The sequence below is a fragment of the Loxodonta africana genome, chromosome 7 (genome assembly GCF_030014295.1).
Source record: "Loxodonta africana isolate mLoxAfr1 chromosome 7, mLoxAfr1.hap2, whole genome shotgun sequence".
Classification (NCBI taxonomy): domain Eukaryota; kingdom Metazoa; phylum Chordata; class Mammalia; order Proboscidea; family Elephantidae; genus Loxodonta; species Loxodonta africana.
The window spans coordinates 42,173,418-42,197,046 of record NC_087348.1 but is presented as its reverse complement, the minus strand read 5'-3'; positions in this window follow the sequence as shown (position 1 = coordinate 42,197,046).

Below are 23,629 nucleotides of genomic sequence, written 5' to 3'. Positions count from 1 at the left end.
GTCCAACTCACTTGCTTTGGGCACATCGTCAGGAGGGATAGATTGCAGGAATTGGTAGAGAGCCAGAGCAGGGGAGGGAGACCCTTGGTGAGATGGATGCAATGATGGACTCAAACATACTGGAGGTCATGAGGACCTGGCAATGTTTTGTTCTGTTGTGCCATGAGTGCCATCAGTAGGCATCAGTGGCAGCTATCTACCTAATCTTGACAGGTGGTGAATTGAAACAGACTTATTTGATTTAGAAAACGTATTAATAAGGATATGTGGTATTTCTTATCATCACATATGATGGAGAAAACGTATATCCCAAACTCTACTTTCTTACTTAATATTATATCCTGAGCGTTTTCCACCCTGGGTGTCAGACGAGGTCACATTTGCATTCATACTCCCCATTCAACATTTCTAAGAACCACTGGCCATCCAATGAGATACCTGGTGATGTACTTCTTAAAATTAGCCAGTAAAAACCCTATGCATCACAAATTATTGTCCAAGACTTCAACTCGCTTACTTTAGACATACCATCAGGAGAGAACAACTGCTGGAGAATGGCATCATACTTGGTAAAGTACAGGGCCAACAAATGTAAAAGAAGCCCTCAATGAGATGGACTGATACAATGATTGCAAACATGGACTCAGACATACCAAGCATCATGAAGATGGTGCAGGACCAGGCAATATTTCCTTCTGTTATACAGTGGTTACCATGAGTTAGAGCTGACTTGACAGCAACTAATAACAGTTTACATATATGAAGATGCAGTAAATGAAAAAATACAGCTTTTTAATATAAGTTTCATAAACTTCTTTCTTTTCAGGTGATGTACAAGCAGGCAAAATTGCCACCAAATACAGGCAGTCCCCGGGTTACAAACGTCTAACTTACGTACAACCATAGTTATGAACTAACGCCTTAAAGCTTATCAGGAAATAACTGACTTGGTGTTTGGCCAGGTTTTCATGACTGGCCGCACTTCTGCCCCTTCTCCTGCACTTGCTGGTGCCAAAGCAGTTCCTTGGGTGGCCACTGGTGGTGGGCAGGCCCCTGTGATACAGTGCGCCCAGTTGAGCCTGCAGCAATGAACGGAGAGCCCACATGCACCTGTCTCCCTCGGAGCTGGGAAAGGGCCTGTCCCACTGTCCAAGTGCACCAAGCACCACTGCTCCACTTCGCATGGTGGGCCTGTGGGTGGTGGTGGCCAGTGGCCAGGACACGGGAGCAGCACAGTACTTGTTCTCCAAGTACAGCGCATCAGTGTGCCGCCTCTGTCGTGCGCCCTTACCCAGCTCCACCCCACTCCATCCTGCCCCGCCCTCCATGCTGTGCAGCCCAGGCCATCGCAGCACCTCTCTGGGCTTCTTTCCCCTACCTTACACATGTGCAATTTCATTATTGCAGCAGTTCTTGGCCTTTTGGTGGCTGGAGGTCGGGGGGGGGAGGGGGAAAGGGGGTCAGTCTTAGATTCTTGACCTCTGTATGTCCGTATGGTTTCTGGGAGCCCCTGGAGAACTTTGGACTTGGGTTTCCCTAAGCATCCTCTTCCCAAAACTTGGGCCCTGAACTTTGTCTTACCACATCCTGAGTGGCATTTTCTCCCCTGCACCAGGAGGCAGGGGTCTCATAGTTGGTGCATGGGGTTAACAGGCCTAATGAGAAGGTGATGGAGGAGTAATACATCTGGACCCAGCACTATCCTACCCAAGACCCCAACCCTCCCTGTCTCTGCTGAGGAGGATTCAAGACCCAGCAGAAATGCAGCCCCATGGTACAAAGTAGGTTTTTCAGTTCAGAGTCTACAATAAGGTATCTAATTAGTCTCAAAGATTTTACAGAACAGAATCTTCTGAGTCTTTTGAGTAATGTTTGCCCTGTAGGTATCTCTTCAACTGGGGAGAAGGTACAGAGAAAGGTCCATAATAACAAAGGGGCGCTACTTTGCAAGGTGCATTAAAATGTTATTATTACTGTATTATTATGTTAAAGATGTTTTAGTGTATGTGGAAGTGTTTCTTTAATATTTTTCATACTACACATTAAGACAAATATTCAGCTAACCAATGTTAGATACAAACCCTACCTAACTGTTCCGATTTACTTTTGGGTTTCAACTTAGACAGATTTAGGAATGGAACTTGTTTGTAATCTAGGAACTGCCTATATCTAGCCTAGGAGAATATTCTTATGTTTTCAGAAAACATGATATGCTTTTCATTCTAATGAAGCCATGTGATATATATTCAGACCAGGGGTTGGCAAACTGTGAACCATGGGCCAAATCTGGCCTGCGTCTGTTTTTATAAGTTTTATTAGAACACAGATGCTTGTTTATTTATTGTCCATGGCTGCTTTTGCATTGCAATGGCAGGGTGAGTAGTTGCTACAGGGACCATATGACCTTCAAAGCCTAAAATATTTACTATCTGGACCTTTACAGAAAAATCTTTCTGATCCCTGATTCAGATCAACCCCATGTAGCTAAAGCAAGATTCAAAACCCTGTGGCTCATCGTCTTTCATTCTGTGCCCATGACAGGCATCCATAATAAATCATGAAACACAAACTAGACACAGACAGAGCACATATAGCTTCTTAGAATTCTAGGAAGCCACTAGTAATTAATCAGTGTGGGCAGATGAGATGTAATACCTTTGTTCTCCCTAGGCTATGGTACTTCATAGGTTGTATTTCCAGATTTTTGGCTTCTCAATAAGTTTTCTATACTCTCTACATTCAGTACATAGCCACTTTTGAGTAGAAAAGATACACTACACAGTATTACACAAAAGCACAGATGATATAACCAAAAACCAAACCCATTGCCTTCGAGTCAATTCTGACTCATAGCGACCCTATAGGACAGGGTAGAACTGCCCCATAGAGTTTCCGAGGAGCACCTGGCAGATTTGAACTGCTGACCTTTAGGTTAGCAGCCGTAGCACTTAACCACTACACCGCCAGGGTTTCCATAGATGATATATGGCTGTTTAAACCTACATTCTGGTTCAAGTAACTTTCCAAGCTAAAAAAAAAAAGATCCAGCAATAACAAAGAGCCATTGCTAAAACCCCAACAGATGGGTTACCTGAGTAGAAATTATGCACCTTGGTTATTGTCATGGATTGAATTATGTCCCCCCAAAATACCTGTCAACTTGGCTAGGCCATGATTCCCAATATTGTGTGATTGTCCACCATTTAGTCATCTGATGTGTTTTTCCTATGTGTTGTAAATTTTACCTCTATGATGTTAATGAGACAGGATTAGAGGCAGTTATGTTAATGAGGGAGGATTCAGTCTACAAGATTAGGTTGTGTTTTAAATTGATCTCTTTTGAGATATAAAAGAAGAAATCAGAGAGATGGGGGACACCATTACCCAAGCAAGAATCAAGAGGTGAGTGCGTCTTTTGGACCCCAGGGTCCCTGCGCTGAGAAGCTCCTTGACCAAGGGAAGATTGATGACAAAGATTTTCCCCCAGAGCTGACAGAGAAAGAAAGTCTTCCCCTGAAGCTGGCACCCTGACTTTGGACTTCTAGCCTCCTAGACTGTGAGAGAATAATTTCTCTTTGTTAAAGTCATCCGTTTGTGGTATTTCTGTTATAGCGGCACTAGATAACTAAGATAGTTATAATCAAAGAAGTAAATCTTGAACAAGGATATCAGAAAAACAAAATAAAAAAATTCAGCTTTGGGCAAAAGTAAATATTTTTTCTTAATAAGAATGGAAAGTACAAATAAAAGGTTAAACTTCATTATAGTACAAAGAGAAATTCAAAGAGTTAATTTAAAATGTGCAATTAGAGATATAACCACTCCTCTGGAGAAGTGAAGATTGTCTAGAAAGATCATGATTAGGCTATGTTAAATATGTAGGTATTTCTTTTCTTTTTTCTAATCTAGTGGATGAAATATGGAGATTTTATTCTATTAAATTATCTGTGGGAGACTGTAGCAGTAAGCAACAAATAAAAGTATGAAAGGCAGAGAGTATAAATGAATCCTTGCCAATTGAGCAGATGCATATGGTCTGATCTGTATATAGAACAGACAGATCAATAACAGAGCAGCTGAAAGTCTCTGGTGGAAAGCGCAGGATACTTCCACTTAAAAAGGAACAAAAACAAAATAGTAAAAAAAAAAAAAAAAAAAGCAGTCTTTTTTTTTCCTCTAAATACTAATACCATTGAGTTTCTTTTCCTCTAACAGAGGGAGAGGAAGACAGAAAAGAAAATTCTTGTTAACAACCCAAAAAGGTCAGCAAAGTATAAAATGTCAGATCTACAAAGCTGGATAAATGTGGATAATAAAGCATTCAATGTTAATGATGTCCTGGGCTACAAAGTTTCACAAAATCACATATGTTTTCAATTATGATGTAATTAAGATGGCAAGATTACACTTGTCATCACAAAATGAATTGACTAGACATATAGTTGGGGTCATAATTAACATTTGCAATAAAGACCAAGAAAGATAACGGCTCACTGCCACTGTGAATTACAGTAGCCAAGTGAAAAGGTGTATCAACAATGTGGATTACTGCCACAGTCAAGACCTTTGGAGTCAAGCTAATCTAATTTTGGCCACCTGAGCTCTGTGAACTTCTGCTTTTCTGTTTTTAAAATGATATGATGATATTTAACTTGTAGAGTTGTCATGAGAGAACAATTATTGTATTTGTACAGCACCGAGCTTAATAATCTTGCATGGAGCTCTACAATCCAACCACCACTTCACTGTAAAGCTTTATGTTTCATCAGTGTGCCCCTCACTCCTTAGCAGACCTTTTTTATTTTATTGAGTAACTCATGAGCTTTCTCAACTCTGATCCTTTGGCATCTTTTTTGCTCAGACTGCCTCTCCTTCTTTAACATCGCCTCCCTCCACCTTGGCCAAATTCTACCCTTCATCTTTCAGTCTTGACTGCATATATTTCCTTTAACTGCAATATATTATATTCTTCTGGTATATGATGCCAGTGTGTCCTAACATTTCCCTTTCAACACTTAAATTGCACTTTAATCACTTATTTTGCCTTTTTCATTTTGACATCAAAGTAGCTGAATCTGGAGACTACATCAGCCTTGCTCACCAACACAATCTCGCTTTTGGCATATTTTAAGTACTGAATAAATTATAGACATTTTAATCACTGCATTTGATATATGCCTGCAATGTAGTAAAAGAGATGGATGTGATCTTTGGAACTGGGGAGATTGGAGTTTCAATCCTTGAACAGCCATGAATTTTGTCCAAGTTAGTCAAGCCCCAAGCCAGCTGACATTTAGTCATCTGCAACTCACGGTGACCTCATCAGTGTAAGAGCAGAACTGTGATTCATGGAGTTTTCAATGGGCAATTTTTGAAAGTAGATTACCATGTCTTTCTTCCAAGGAACATCTAGGTGAACTCAAACTTCCAATCTTTCAGTTAGCAGTCGAGTATATTAACTGTTTGTATCACTCAGGAACTCCAAGTCGAGCCCTACCATGTCTTATTTCCTTAACTATAAAATTGCAATAATATTGCCTTGGGGTATTACTGTGGGGGTCAAATGAGAAAAATAAATATTGTGGTCTTTAACAATTATTATTATCACTATTATTGTTCTATAAGTTTTAAATGATATGTTCAATTTTCCGACTGGTAGTATAAAAAAAAAATAGCACAAAATCTCAAAATAAATAAAATTGATAAAAAGAAGCAAATATATTTGTAACATAGTTTATTTTATTCCACCAAAGTTGCTTCCTAGATTATGTTAATAGAGAGGATTTTCTGGGGCTAAATATTATTATAAGGGTCTTCTGCCAGGATGCATATGATACTAAGGAGGAAATGACAACAGCTGATTTTAAATTGGAGACTAATCTATACTGACGGCCATGTCCAATTTGCAAGTCAGACTTGAAATCCAGTCTTTCAGAGGTCCCCATCCGTGACAAGTGCACCTGATGTGCACTTCATCTTGCCTTGCCCCATCCAGCATGCTCATTAGGTAATGTCACTCAGGCAAGGCACCAGGGAAATGATTAGAAAAACCCACGTGACCTCAGCATGTTGCATGATCCAGTGGGAGATCTTTCTAGCTCATGAACTGTGCATCCATTTGCCTGTTTATCAAACTCCTGAGAAAGAGTTCTAGGGACGGTTCCAGAATTTTATATAGGAAGTGCATGAGAACGACCATCTGGTTTTAAGGAAGTCTATGGGACTTGCCTTGAGAGCATATGCATTGCAAGCACAGCATTTTTACTTAAATTGTGTTTCCATTTAGGGTGGTTGGGGCATGCTTATGAAAACCATGGGAGATGCGGGGTAAAGCTCCAATAAAACACCTCTGGGGTCCCTGGGTGGTACAAATGGCTAGCATGCTCAGCTGAAGCATGAGAAGTTGGAGGTTTGAGTCCACCCAAGGCCACCTCAGAAGAAAGGCTTGGTGATCTAGCTCTGAAAAATCGGCCATTGAAAACACTATGGATTAAAGTTCTACTCTGACACACATGGGCTTGCCATGAGTTGAAATAAACTCAATTAAAATTGGTAAGTTACCCCCCTGAGCACAATAACTCTGGAAAAAGAATAGGAAGGTTGGTTTTAATTGGCATGGTCATTGGGTCTCAGGCTTCTGCCACTGAAGACCTCATACTTAAAATTTCACCAATACTTACTTGGCAGAAGAGGCGAGTCAGAGAATCAAAATACCACCTATAAGAAAATATCTGGAGATCCCTCTGTGCCCTTGTACCTATGGCAGAAACTACTCCTATGTCACATTTTAAGAAGAGTCAGCATGAAAACTCAGATAGAGATTTTGATTACAAACATTAGATTTCCCTCTGAAGGCTTGGATCTAAACAAACACTCTAGAAAAGGAGGGGGAGTTTCTTGTATTTTCCTATCTTCCTGCCCAACCTCTGAGGACCACCCACAACTACCAAGTTTCAAGGAGAACAGTACTGTTTACTTCCCATGCCAAGTCATCTCTTTAAATATATTTAGTGTGTGATTGTCTTTTGGGATATTTTCAGTACTTCATAGTATATTATCAAAACTGCAGTAAAACATGCTAGAAATGGTCACTTTTATATCTTTTTAAACACAAAAATAAAAACTATGTTACTCATACTAATATTAATAACAATATTTAAGATACTTGCCCCTTATTTTGCTACTGAATTAAGTAAGTCACACAGAAGAAAAAACTTTTCAATGTTCTCTAAGACAGTATTTTGGGTTTGGAGACATGACATTTCTTTTCTCCCTTATGTTACTTTACTTTCAGACACTAATATCATTTAGGCAACTCTTGTGGGGTCAAAGAACACTTTTAAACACATTATCTCACTTGGTTATGAAGACAAACCTAGGGAAGGTAGATTATCCTGATTCTAAAATTAAGGAAACAGAGATGAAAAGTTAAAAAAAAAAAAAAAATCATCTTATTATACAATATACACTTGATTGGATTACCTGAAGCAAACCCAACCCAATGTTTTTCAGGAAATAAAAAGGTAAGACGGATGTTAACTATAGATTCAAAAATCGTACACTGTAATCTGTACCAGCTTTAAACAACAAAGATAACATTCACCAGAGGAGGAGTCAAGAGGGTGGCTTAGTCAGATACACCATACTAGCCCTCTACAGCAAAGACCCAAGAAACCAAGTGAAACAGATGTAGATAACAGCCCTCGAACCATGAACATCAAAAAGGAAGGATAAACAGTTGAATCAAACACCGACTGGATGAAAATAACTGAACAAATGCAGTGAAAGAAGAGTGACAAGGAGCAAGGTGGCTTTGTCAGTCATTCTAACTCAACGTGGCTGTCTTGAGGCAAAACCAGTAGCGATCCTGGGTGAGGAGCACAGGAAGGCAATTACATGGCGTTCCCCTATGAGAAGGAGAAACTGTATAAACAAACCCAGAGAAATGCAAGGTGAGCATATCATGATCTGGATCTACGGAAGTAAAACACAGAAAGGAAGATGAAAATTCCAGGGATCCTGCCATCCACAGAGTAGGGAAGGAGCCAGGATCCAAAGTCAGGTATATCCACGAGCATCAGTCCCTGACTTCTAGGGTGGGTGGCACACATGAGGCAGTGGATCAGTAGAATATCAGCAGGAGGTCCTTAACACAACCAGGCTCAGGGTGGCTCCCCTCCTTGCACTTGGCTGTGAACAGGTCCCAACTGCTGTCTGCAGCAGAGAGTAAGTGCCTGGGAATCCATGTCTGCTAGCCAAAGGGGCCTACTCCCTCTCCCCCTACCCTCCTGATCGGAAATGATGAAGGGTCTTATACCCTGGCCACTCTGCCTGACTGGAGATTATAAAATGAGTGCCCCAATTCTCCTTCACTCAGTCATATCCACCATGTCCCATGACCTACCGAACAGTGGCAATAAGTATGCTCCTGTGCACTTACCTGACTGCCATTGACCCCCTACCTAGATGGTGAGTGGCCACAATTGCACAACCATGCACATGCCCATCCGCCACACCCATGGTCACCCCTGGTGACCACACAACCATGAATGCACCAGCACACCACTTACCATTCAACACAACCTGGTGAGAGGTGGCAACCACGTGCCCCCATGCTCACTCACCACACACCCTCCCCAGCCTTGTGAACAGTAGCAAATGAGCAAGGACTTGCCTGTCACTCACCCCCTTTCCCAGCCTGGATAGTGGTGACAACCACAGCCCCCACTAGACCCCCACACCCACTACACCTGTCATTCCATCTACTCAGCAAGCACCACTGCCTGGTCCTATACCAATGGATCGATAACAGACAGTGGCTGACACCTGCCCATTACGCTCTCAGCTGCCTCAAAAGACTAGGGAATAGAGACCTATTTTCATACTCCCAGCTGTGGTCCCACCCACCTGAAGACAGGTGACAAGCATTTCAGTGCTGCCAGACTAGTGACTAGAGTGGTATGCCTGGAAATATCAAAACAAAACAAAAAAGGACAAAGCAAACAAACATATAATTGATCAATAAATATAACAACATCTTAATGTCTTGGTGATAACAGTCCATGTCAAGTCACATAATCAAGCAAGAAAAGATGGCTCAAGAAAGTGACCAAAATAAAAGGCCAGAAAACCTTCCTGATGAAGAAATGGTAATGGAACTACCTGATAAGAAATTTAAAAGATTTGTATATAGAACCCTCCAAGATATGAAGAAAGAGATCAAGGAAAACACAGACAAACCCAAGGAAAACACGGACAACACTCCAGAAGAATTCAGGAAAACAATACAAGAATAAAATGACAGACAATTAGAAGTCATACAAAAACAGCAACTTGAAATCCAGAAAGTTAATAAACTAATTTCAGAAATAGATAATTCAATGGAAGGATATAGGAGAAAAATTGAATCAATGGCAGACAGAATCAGTAAAATAGAGGATAAATCCCTTGGTACTAACTTGTTTGAGGAACATTCAGAAAAAAAGAGTTAAGAAAAATAAAGACAGCCTAAAAGCTATGTGGAACACTAGGGAGAGGAATAGTTTACAAGTGTTAGGCATTCCAGAACAGGAGGAAAAAAAGAAAAAAGACAGAGAAAACTTTTGAAGATTTGCTGGCAGATAAGTTCCCTAACATCATGAAAGGCAAGAAAATATCCATTCAAGAAGCTCAATGAACTCCGTTCAGGATAGACCTCAAAAGAAATTCACCAAGACATATCAAACTGAAACTTTCCACAATCTGAGACAAAGAAAGGATTCTGAGACCAGCAACTGTCACCTACAAATGGGAACAAATAAGAGTAAGCTCTGATTTCTCAGCAGAAACCATGTTGGCAAGGAAGCAGTGGGATCACATATATAAAACACTGAAAGAAAAAAAAAAAAAAACCAAGAATTACATATCAATAAAATTGTTTCTCAAATATTATGGCAAAACTAGTATATTTCCAGATAAATGGAAATTTGTAAAAACCAGACCAACCTTACAAGAAATATTAAAGGGGGTCCTTCAGATAGAGAACCAACAATATCAGACAACAACCGGAGATTAAGACACATGACTACATCACCCAGATACCCACCAAGAAAAAGAATTCTCAAACATAAAATAAGCAAGATTAAAGCAGGAAGCCAGAGATGCAAGTCTGTAAGCAATGACAACTTCAAAATAAAAAGGGAGAATAAATGGTGTAGCTAAATTAACTTCCATACAGATAGGAAGTCAAAGCAATATCAGATATGACAGACTGTTTTAAACTTAGGAAGATAAAGGTAAATTTCAGGATAACCACAAAGAAAATTAATAAAACTACCAGCCAAAATAAAAAAGAAGAAAACCATAAAGACTTAGTAAACACAAAAACAATAATGAAGGAAATGAAAAGAAAATCTATAAAAAAAGAACTCAGTACAGAGAAGTAAGCAGAACAAAAAAACTGTCAACATCACAAAAAAAAGCACAAAATGGCAGCATTAAATTCATACTTACTGATAATCACACTGAATGTAAATAAGTTAAATGCATCACTTAAGAGATAGAAAGTAACAAAATGGATAAAAAAACATGGCTTATCAACATGTTGCCTATGAGAGATATACTTTAGACACAAAGATTAAAATAAGTTAAAACTCAAAGGGTGGAAAAAACATATAAAGCAAACAGTAGACAAAACAGAGCAGGAGTGGCAATATTAATCTCTGATAGAATAGACTTTAAGGCAAAACCCAACATAAACGAAAAGGAAAGATACTGTATAATGATTAAAGCGTCATTCCATCAAGAGGACATAACCATAATAAATATCTATGCACCCAATGATAGAGCTCCCAAACACATAAAACAAACTCTAACAGTATTGACAGAGCTCCAAAATATATAAAACAAACTCCAACAGTATTGAAAAGAGAAATAGACAATTTATCAATAATAGTAGGAGACTTTAACACACCACTTTCAATAAAGGACAGAGCTAGAAAAAAACACAACAAAGGTACAGAAGATCTAAACATAAAAATCAATCAACTTGATCTCATAGACATATACAGAACACTCCACCCAACAGAAGTACAGTACACATTCTTCTCCAAAACACGTGGATTATTCTCCAGAATAGATCATATTTTAGGACACAAAGCAAGCCTCAATAAATTTAAAAAATAACAAAGTATAACAACACTATAAACTTAGAAATCAGTAACAGGAAGAACAAGGAAAAAAATCAAATGCATGGAAACTGACTAACACCTTACTTAAAAACCACTGGGTAGTAGAAGAAATTAAAAACAAAATTAAAAAAAAAATTCCTAGAATTAAATGAGAATGAAAACACAGCATACCAGCCTTTGGGACACAGCAAAAGCAGTGTTCAGAGGTCAACTTAGAGCAATGAACAAGCACATCAAAAAAGAACAAAGGATCAAAATCAATACCTTAACTCTACAACTTGAACAAATAGCAAAAGAACAATAAAAGAAACCCACAGCCACCAGAAGAACGGAAATAATAAAGATTAGAGAAGAAATAAATGAATCAGAAAATAGAAAAATAACCTAAAGAATCAATAAAAATAGAAGTTGGTTCTTTGAAAAAATCAACAAAATCAACAAACCACCAGCCAAATTGACAAAAGGAAAGAAGGAAACGATGCAAATAATCCAAATAAGAAATGAGATGGGTGATATTACACCAGAACCAACTGAAATAAAAAGGATCATAATGGAATATTATGAAAAATTATACTCCAACAAATTTGAAAACCCATAAGTAATGGAAAAATTTCTAGAAACACACTACCTACCCAAACTAACATAAACTACAGTAGAAAATATGAACAGACCCATAATAAAAGAAGAGATTGAAAAGGCAGTTAAAAAAAAAACTTCCAACAAAAATGAAGATCTAGGCCAGACAGCTTCATTGGAGCATTCTACCAAATATCCAGAGATTAGTTCACATCAACACTACTCAAACTATTCCAGGACACAGAAAAGGAAGGAATACTCCCAAATTCATTCTATGAGGGCAACATAACCCTGATACCAAAGCCAAGCAAAGGCAACACTAAGAAGGAAAATTACAGACCAATGTTTCTTGTTAATGCTGTCACAAAAATTCTCAACAAAATTCTAACCAAAAGAATTCAACAGCATATCAAAAATAATACATTATGACCAAGTCAGATTCTTACCATGTACGCAAGGATGGTTCAACATTAGAAAACCAATTGACGTGAACCACCACGTAAATAAAACAAAGAATCACATGATCATCTCCATTGATGGAGAAAAGCATTTGACAAAGTTCAATACCCATTCTTCATAAAAACTTCAGCAAAATAGGAATGAATAAAAGGGAAACACCTCAACATAATTAAAGGCATACATACAAAACCAACAGCCAACATTATTCTCAAGGGAGAGACACTGTAAGCACTCCCTTTGAGAACGGGAACCAGACAAGGATGCCTTTTACCATCACTCTTATTCAATATTGTGCTGGAACTTCTAGCTAGATCCATAAGGCAAGAAATGGAAATCAAGGGGATACAAATTGGTAAGGAAATATAAAACCATCCCTATTCGCAGATGACATGATCATATACATAGAAAATTCCAGGGACTCCACAAGAAAGCTACTGGAACAGAAAGAGGAATTCAGTAAAGTGGCAGGGTAAAATATCAACTTGTAAAAACCAGTTGGGTTCCTCTACACAAACAAAGAGAACTTTGAAAAGGAAATCAGGAAAATAATACAATTTACAATAGCCCTCAAAAATATAAAATATTTAGGAATCCACCTAAACAGAGACATAAAAGACTTATAAAAAGAAAACTACAAAACGCTATTGCAAGAAACTAAAAGAGACCTACATAAATGGAAAAACATTCCCTGTTCATGAATAGGAAGACTTAACATTATGAAAATACCAATATTACCTAAAGCAATTATGCAGCCCGGATCCAAATTTTAACAATATTCTTTAAAGAGATGGAAAAACTCATCACCCACTTTATATGGAAAGGAAAGAGACCTCAGATAAGAAAAGCATTATTAAAGAAGAACAAAGTAGAAGGCCTCACACTTCCCTACCACAGCCCCTACTATACAGTCATGGTAGTCAAAACAGCCTTGCACTGGTACAACAACACATACATAGAACAACGGAAAGGAATTGAGAACCCAGAAGCATATCCATCCACCTATGGAAACCCTGGTGGCGTAGTGGTCAAGTGCTATGGCTGCTGACCAAAAGGTCGGCAGTTCAAATCCACCAGGCTCTCCTTGGAAGCTCTATGGGGCAGTTCTACTCCGTCCTATAGGGTCGCTATGAGTCAGAATCGACTCGACGGCACTGGGGTTTGTGTACACCTGATCTTTGACGAAGGGTCGAAATTCATTAAATGGGGAAGAGAAATTCTCTTCAACAAATGCTGCTGGCAAAACTGGGTATCTGTCTGCAGAAAAATGAAACAATATCCATACCTCATATTATACACAAAAATAACTCAAATGAATCAAAAACCTAAATGCAAAATCGAAAACAATAAAGATCATGGAAGAAAAAATAGGGACAGCACTAGAGGCCCTAATATATGGCATAAATAGAATACCAAACTTAATTAAAAATGCAAAACAACAAAAGATAAACTAGATAACTGAGATCTAAAAATTAAACACTTATGCTCATCACAAACTTCACCAAAAGGGTAAAAAGAGGACCTACAAACTGGGAAAAAAATTTTGGCTAGTACATATCCAACAAGGGTTTAATCTCTAAAATTTATAGAAAACTTCAACACCTCAACAACAAAAAGACATACAACCCAATTTAAAAAAAAAAAAAAAATGGGCAAAGGACATGAATGGACACTTCACCAAAGAACACATTCAGGTACTAAAAATTACCTAAAAAGATGGTTGCGATAATTAGCTTTAAAAAAAAAAAAAAGCCTTTAGAGAGGTGCAAATCAAAACTAGAATGAGATAATATCTCACTGTGCAAAAATAGCACTGATCAAGAAATAGAAAAGAACAAATGCTGGTGAGGTAGTGCGGAGTTTGGAACTCTTATAAACTGCCAGTGGAAATGTACAATGGTACAACCACTATCGAAAACGGTATGGCACTTCCTTAAAAAGCCAGAAGTATAAATACCATAGGATCCAGCAATCCCACTCGCAGGTATATACCCTAGAGAAATGCGAGCCATGACAAGAACAGACGTATGAAAACCCATGTTCATTGCAGCATTATTCACAACAGCAAAAAGATGGAAACAATTTGGATAAACAAACTGTAGTACATACACACAATGGGATACTACGCAACAATAAAGAATAATGATGAATCTGCAAAATATCTCATAACATGGCTGAATCTGGAGAGCATTATGCTAAGTGAAGCAGATCAATCACAAAAGGATAAATATTGTATGAGGCCACTATTATAAATAGCCAAGAAAAAGTTTGCACACAGAAAGAAATATTTTTGATGTTTACCAGGGACAGGAGGGGGAAGAAGGGAAAATCATTAACTACAGAGTAGACGTGTTAACTTTGGTGAAGGGAAAAGCAGTACACAATATGGGGGAAGTTAGCACAACATGAAGAATGCAAGGGAAAACATTGAGAGGTACGCAAGAATAAAAGGCAACAATGCTAAATGCTATAATATATACAATCCTGCAACAATAGTAATAACAAACAATAAATTATGAGTGGATACGTAGGTAAATACGTATGCTGGATGGGTGTGGGAGGGCATATGGGCATACACCCAAGTGCACATACAGGTTTGGCTGCGGATATTTCTATATGCACATTCGGATGTGCTGCATATATATGTGGAACCCCTGGTGGCATAGTGATTAAGCGCTAGGGCTGCTAACCAAAAGGGTCAGCAGTTCAAATCCTCCAGGCGCTCCGTGGAAACTCTATGGGGCAGTTCTACTCTGTCTTATAGGGTCGCTACGAGTCGGAATCGACTCGACGGCACTGGGTTTGGTTTGGTATATATATATAAAATAGAGCACACAGCGGGCAAGTCATGGAAACATCCTAGACGTAACCAAACACCTCATGAGACTGAGTTACTGGACTTGAAGGCTAGGGGCCACAGTCTCAGGGGACATCTAGGTCAATAGGCATAACATAGTTCATAAAGATGATGTTCTACATCCTACTTTGGTTAGTAGCACCTGGGGTCTTAAAAGCCTGTGAGCAGCCATCTAAGGTACAACTATTTATCTCTTTCCATCCAGAGCAAAGGAGAGTGAAGAAAACCAAAGACTCAATGAAACAATTAGTCCAAAAGACTAAAGGACCACAGGAACCATAGCCTCCATTATCCTGAGACAAGAACTAGATGATGCCTGGCTACCACTGCTGACCACTCTAACCAGGATCACGATAGAAGGTACCAATTAGAATGAGAAAAAAATGTAGAACAGCAATCAAATTCATAAAAAAAAAAAGACAAGATTTACTGGTTCAAAAAAGGCTAAAGGAACCCCTGAGTCTATGTTCCTTAGATACTCTTCTAACTTGTAAATTTCAGGCAATTTAAAAACAGGCCAATAAAATAAACAATAACACCTGTAAGGAAAGTGCTCTTTAGAACAATTAGTTATGTGGGACCAAAAGGGCAACATCTGCCCCAAAGCAAAGATGAGAAGGCAGGAAGAGGAGGGAAAACCGGATACATGGAAATGGCAAACTCAGGGTGGTAATGGGGAGAGTGGTGGCATATTGTGGAAACTGCAACCAATGTCACGGAACAATCTGTGTGTAAACTACTAAACGGAAAAATAATTTGCTGTGTAAACCTTCACCTAAAGCACATTAAAAAATAAATAAATAAAAGACATCCACAACTATTATTATAGAAGATCTATCAAGTACATGTTGGTGTACAATGAAAAACAAGACAAGCCCTCATCTCAAAGAGCTCACACTCTCAAATGTGCATATGGCTAAATAAAAACACTAAGGACACAGAGAAGGATAAAGATATTTAATAACATTAATAATAGTCTCTTGTATCTGCAGTGTTTCATAGCTTTCAAAATTAATTTAAACCTAATCTCTAATTTGGTTCTCATCACAACTTGACATTCAATAGCCGTAATCAGAGATAGCCACTGTGTGTGACTCATGAAGGTGGTGTGTGGTATGTGGGATGGTAGCATCTGGATATTATGGTGTGAAGTATGGTATGTGTCTGGTATATACACAATTGGCTGGAAGCTACAAAAAGCATGGCTGCCTATGCCAATAGCCAATCCTTGTACCACTAAGTGACATGACAGGATAGAAAGTGATATATATGTATATATATATATATATACATATATATATATACATATATATATGAGTACTATTTCTGTACTATTTAAATTTACTTCAGATGGACCAATGACAGCTATGGGATAGGCCAATTGGCCATGATTGATGAAATATCAGGAAATGAAAGCATAAAGAAAATGTACAGTATGAAAATAGTTCTTTCTAGGGGGATTAAAACCTCTCTTGCCAGCTCTATGTACACTGATAAAGATTTGTTTATTGCACTGGGTTTTTCTCCCTTGTGTCTCCACATTAAAAAATCTCATTGCTCAGAATGAAGATATATAGGGTTTCTTCTGTGCATAGTTGGGCCCCTGTTTCATTTAAACAAACATTGTATACGGTTTTAGGTCATTTTTTACAATCACATTCTCCATCCCACCATTCATCACATTAAGCAAAGGAAGATCACTCTCTGCCCAGTTGGCTTTGAATCAGTCCTATAAGCTTCCCTGCCTAAATGGACCATAAAAACAAGAACTTACCTTCCCTACTCCAGGAAAAATGACATTTAGGGATTATTTCCTTGTCTTCAATGACACATCATGCCTCCCATAGTTTGGAAAATGACATTCTTTCACAGAATTTTTTCTCTCCCCATCAGAAGATGACTGACCCCACCTGCTGCAGTGGTGAAGAAAGTGTTATACTTTGGAAATAAGAGCTCCATGTATGATTTCCGGGGTGCTCTGACCTGGTTGCATATTAGACTCACTTGGTGAGCCTCCAAAAAATATAAGTGCTCAGATCTCAACTCTAGAAATTACGGTTCACTGGTCTCAATGGGGCCAGGGTACATGCTCTCCCCATCTCACTCCACCCCTGGAATATTCAAGTAATTTAATAAACATTCAAATTTCTTTAGGAACCACCATATGCAAATTTACTTAATGGGCTCACTCTTTTACAAAATGTAATATATTACCAGGGTGTAAAAAGGGTTCAGTTTTTTCTCTGAATTAATTCATTTTTTTAGTAAATAACAAAGAGATGTCATTTAAATCATATTTCTACAAAAGGTAGTTTGTTTAGAAGTTCTTTTCTATTTAGCTTAGTGATGAATATAATAAAAATGGTGATGCTAATATAGTATAAGGTGGCAAAATTTATACCAAAACCAAACCCACTGCCATTGAGTTGATTCGGACTCATAAGGACCCTATAGGACAGAGTAGTAGCTGGTAGATTCAAACTGCCAGACTTTGGGTTAACAGCCGAGCTCTTAACCACTTTGCCACCAGGGGTTCAGAATTTATACAGTTTGGGTTTTTTGTTGTTGTTGTTGTTGTTCACATAAATAAAATTGAATGGTAAAGAATATCTATTCTACAATTTCTAAGAAAATGTATTTACTTAGAGGGAAAATTTTCAAGGTTATGTTTAATAAAAAAATGTCCATCTAGCAGTCTAAGTCTAAAGAGGATAAAATCAATAATACATTTCTTACTAAAGCTTGTAAATGAGGTCACTCAGTGTCCAAAATTCATATTTCTGGTCTGTTAGGAGCACTAAGTCAAGAATCAAATATCCACAAACAATGAAGTAAAATGTATGTTATAATCATCTTTGCAGTAAAAGTGAGCATTGATTTAAAAAAAAAAAATCCCTTATTTGATTCATTAAATCAGGGAGCTAGGTGAACTGACACTTACTCTAAAATAGAAGGGCAGTGTGTCCCTGTCTCATAAACAATCTGTTGTTAGTCTTTGGTTAAAAACAAAAAAACAAAAACAAACTTGCTACAGTCGAATCTATTTGGACTCATAACAACCCAAGGGCAGAGTAGAAGTGCACCATAGAGTTTCCAAGGAGCACTTGGTGGATTCGAACTGCCAACCTTTGGTTAGCAGCCATAGCTCTTAACCACCAAGGTGCTGAGTTTTAAATCACACCTTTCTTCCCAAACCGACCTTCTCTGCCAGTTTGTGAAAATGTCTTTCTCACTTGGGAGGTGTGTCATGGTTTCTATCTCATCATAGATGCTTATTGCAAATTAATCTCATAGTTGGTAGAATCTGGAAAACAGCTTACCCCAACCTGAATCCTTTCCTTACAGGAGCTCCCCTTTTGGTCCTTGTTACTAAGCAAACCAAATATCATGAATTTCCTGGTCTGTCTTCTCTCAGAAAGCCAGTCTACCTTTTTGTCCTGTATTTCCAAAAAAAGAAGTAACAGCTTCTTTACTGGCCAGAGTTTCATATGATTCTCAAAGTCAAGAAGATCATCTAACTTCCTTCCTTTTAACATTAATATAAACAGCTTTAATTCTTGCCAAGGTTAAGTTTTCCTGGTTTACCAGAATTAGAAATGAATCTCTCATGAACTCTTCGATCTCTTCTAACATGTCACTTGGCATTGTGTCAGAAGCCATACAACTTTAGTACTTATATTTTAAAATAATCTCAAATGTGTGATCCCTTAACCCATGCTCAGTATTTTATGTGTTTTATTCAAGCACTTGTTTTCTTCTGGAGAAATTATGCTCTTAGGTTTTCAGCAATGTTCTGCGGTATCTCTGCATTTTGTTTTGAGGCAGGAATGATGTTAATTAGACAAAGTCTCTAAGAAGAAAAGAGGCCATTTGGTTATTTGAGCTACATTTGTCCCTTGAACCCATTCTCCAAAGTGTGGAATGAAGGAAACAGCAAATGGAGGTTACTACTCCATGGCTGCTTTTGAGCCTCAACATTTCAATACAGTGAATACTCACCCTGCCCAAGGCTTTTAAAAGCCCTTTCTGTAACTGCTGCATTAGAAAACCACAGCATCCACAATAGCCAAAAGGTAGAAACTACCTACATATCCATCAACTTGTAAAAAGGTAAACAAAATGTGGTATATCTATCCAATGGAATATTGTTGTTGTTGTTTTTGTTGTTAGGTGCAGTCAAGTCAGTTCCGATTCATAGTGACCCTACAGGACAGAGTAGAACTGCCCCATAGGGTTTCCAAGGAACAGCTGGTGGGTTTGAACTGCTGACTTTTGGTTGGCAGCCAAGCTCTTAAACACTATGCCACCAGGGTCCAAATGAAATATTATTCAGCCATAACAGGGGATGAAGTATTGATGCACCCCTCAATATGGATAAACCTTGAAAACATTACAGTAAGTGCAAGAAGTCAGACACAAAAAGCTCACATAGTTTGATTCCATTTATATGATGTATCCAGAACAGAAAAATTCATAGAGATAGAAAGCAAAGTGCTGACTACTAGGGTTGCAAGGACAGGAAAATGGAGAGTAACTATTTAATGGGTAGAGGGTTTCCTTGTACAGTGATGAAAATATCTTTGAACTAAATCCAGACGGTGGTTGCATACCATCGTGACTGTGCTAAAGGCCACTGAATTGCATACTTCCAAATGGCTAATTGTTAATTTTGTTATCTCAATTTTATCTCAATAAAACAAAACAAAACAAAGCATATCACTGATACCATCAATATTGTCATTCTAGTAGCTGTCAATACTACTTTTGGACACTGCTTGAACAATCATATTCTCTGCTTTTGTACCCTGTGGATCTCCCCCTTATGGTCAATGGAAAATCAACTTCCAACTGTAAAGGTGTTTTGACAAATACAGAGAAGTCAAGCATTTTGAACATTAGAAGTTTGCAGTTATAAAGAAAAAGTCTCAGAAGTTGCTATAAAACTTTCTCACTTGGTAGGACCTCAAACTCCCAGTACAATTACATATGCAATAGGTTGGCATGTTCAGAAATGGATAAGCACCCAAGCATCTGTTGGTAACACAGCACCACTCACCTCACAGACAGGTGGTGGCTGCATTGTTCTAATAGGCAGCAGAGAAACATATTGAAAAGAATAGTTGTTTATTCCACATATATTTATTGTGTATTAGGGCATAAAGGTCATAAAAGGCCTATGGGAGAAAGAGAGGGGAAATTTCTGACCCTGTCCTGAAAGAGCTCACAAACAAGGAAGGAGAAAATACATGCACACAAATGAGTACTAGAATTTATTTAGAAAACTCATGAATAAAGACAGGTTGAAATGAAAGTGGTAACACACACACACACACAAAAGGGAAATTTACTTTGTGTGTAGTTGAAGTTCAGGGAGGGTTTGCAGTGGATTTGAAGGAAAAACTAGGAGTACAATATTAGACAAATAATGTAAGGAAATTTAGCGTAGAAGATACATTATGTGAGAAGACTTGGAAGTATAGACAACCTTGACACATATGGCACTCTGTATTTTCCAAAGATGGCCACAATGATATATCCTATCCCACATGTTCTTACAATGTGGCATTGGCACTTTTCTTATTGAGAGTTGGGGTCTATGTCATCTCTCCTCAAACCTGGGCAAGACTGACTATGGAAGAAGTTGTGCTATGGGACGCATAAGGATAGGTCATAAAAGGTCATATGGCTTCTACCTGCATCTTTTGGGATGCTCACTCTCAGAACCAGCTACCATGCTACGAAGAAGCCAAGCAACCACATGGAGCAGCCAACTGCCAGAATGGAGAGTGAGGAACTTTTGAGGTGACTCCAGCTCCAACCACCATCTAGATGGAACAGCATGTGAAATCCCCTGTATCACTTAGAGAGCCCAGTCAAACACTAAAATCACACAAAATAATAGTAAACAGTTGCTGTTGTATGTTGCTAAATTCTGGGGCAAATTATTGTATAGTAAAAGCTAATCAGAACAGATATGTTGACGCTGGGGGAAGTTTTGCCTTGCCTTACCACAGGATTTTTTACGCCATGGTATCCTTTGGAGAACTGACACCTATGAAACATTTCTTAGAATAATATATTTTTTTTAATAATTTTTATTGTGCTTTAAGTGAAAGTTTACAAACCAAGTCAGTCTCTCACATGTAAACTTATATACACCTTACTACATTCTCGAACTTACTCTCCCCTAATGTGTCAGCCCGCTCCCTCCTTCCAGTCTCTTCTTTGGGACCGTTTTGCCAGTTTCTAACCCCCTCTACCCTTCCATCTTCCATCTCCAGACAGGAGATGCCAACATAGTCTCAAGTCTCCACCTGATGCAAGTAGCTCACTCCTCATCAGCATCTCTCTCCAACCCATTGTCCAGTCCAATCCATGTCTGATGAGTTGGCTTCAGGAATGGTTCCTGTCCTGGGCCAACTGAAAGTTTGGGGACCATGACCTCCAGGATTCTACTAGTCTTAGACCATTAAGTCTGGTCTTTTTATGAGAATTTGGGGTCTGCATCCCACTGTTCTCCTGCTCCCTCAGGGGTTTTCTGTTGTGCTCCCTGTCAGAGCAGTCATCTGTTGTGGCCGGGCTCAGAATAATATTTGTAAAAAATAAAATAAAGCAAAATGCATAGCATTACCCAGCCAAACCCACTGCCATCCTTGAGTCAATTCTGACTCATAGCAACCCTATAGGACAGAGTGGAACTGCCCCATAGTGTTCTAAAGCTGTAAATCTTTACAGAAGCAGACTGCCGCATCTTTCTCCCATAGATAGGCTAACGAGCTCAAACAGCCAACCTTTTGGTTAGCAGCTGTCATGGACTGACTTCTGTCTCTAAAAAATATACTTCAACTTGGCTAGCCCAAGCTTCCCAGAATTGTGTGATTGTCTACCATTTTGTCTTCTGATATGATTTTCCTATGTGTTGTAAATCCTGCCTCTGTGATGTTAAGGAGTCAGGATTAGAAGCAGTTATGTTAATGGGGCAGGACCCGATCTACAAGCTTAGGTTGCATCTTGAGTACTTCTCTTCTGAGATACAAAAGAGAGAAGCCAGCAGACAGACAGGGGGATTTCATACCACAAAGAAAGAAGCACTGGGAGCATAACAGGTTCTTTGGACCCAGAGTCCTTGAGCTGAGAAAATCCTTGACCAGGGGAAGGTTGATGACAAGGACCTTCCTCCAGAGCCGACAGAAAGAAAAAGCCTTCCTCTGGAGCTGGTGCCCTGAATTTCAACTTTTAGCCTCCTGGACTGCAAGAGAATAAATTTCTGTTTGTTAAAGCCACCCACTTGTGGCATTTCTGTTATAGCAGCACTAGATAACTAAGACAGCAGCCAAGTGCTTTAACCTCTGTGCCACCAGGTCTCCTTCATAGCATTACAAAGGAAATAAATTATGTTGCTAGACTATTATCAAAATATTTAAAATATATATTTGTGAAATAAAAATGTTTATTAATCATAATAATTGCTAACAGAAGTTCTAGTAATTATGATAATTTCAAAGTAGTGATGAGTATAAATGACCTTTTGCAGTATGTAACACAACTTTAGTAGGGTACGAAAACTGATCTTTTTTGATGAAAAAATCACAGGTACTGCTAATGTTACTGTAATTTGTTGCCTTCACTCATAATTGGCAGAAATGTTAAATTTCCTTGGTGTACTAGGGCAAAAAATTGATTGATATACTAGGGCAAAAAATACCTTTTCCTATCCAAAATCAAGACTCTCCCTGAATTCTGCTGTATGTTGTAAGAAACATAGTAAGAAGTAAGGTACTGAGAGGTACTTGCAAAAGGACCAGAGATAAGCAAAATTCTTGCACTGTGAAAACTTCAATTCACAATTTTTATTAAAGTTAAATGACCTTAAAAAATCATACCAGCCTTTTGAGACTCAGTGTTCCTATCTGTAACCTGCAAATAACACAATCTCTTTGTACAAAGAATCTTGCCCAGTAAATGCTGATGGTTTAGTGGGACTAAAAATACAATACTATCTCAGTGCTTTATAATATTTACAGGGTTCTTATAAATGAGAGCTGGGAGAAGGACAGTTGTCTCTCTGATTACACAATCTTGCAAAATTCAGTCTAACAGGATATGTTCCTTGTTGGTTATTGCGCACCCTAAAACCTGGGACTCAAGTCTCACTCATTGTTCTGGCCATTAGCAAATGATACACACTTTATTGTAGCCCTGATAGCATAGTGTTTAAGAGCTCAGCTGCTAACCAAAAGGTTGACAGTTTGAATCCACCAGCCACTTCTTGGAAACCTTTTGGGGCAGTTCTACTTTGTTCTATGGAGTCTCTATGAGTCAGAACCCACTCGATGGCTTTTTTTTTTTTTTTTTTTTTAAAACACACTATAAGTTTTTTAAGGGCAAGATATACCAGGTTATGGTGCTTTGGGCCAGAGAAATCAAAACAGATCAGAATTGTTGTGTGTTCTTCCTTCCGCTGAAGAAAGGTAAGAATGGGTTGGGGGAGGGGTTGTTACTTTCTGTTCCTATGATTTATGTTTTGAGGCCATTTTCAGCATGTACAAATTTATGCTTATTTTGTCTGGCC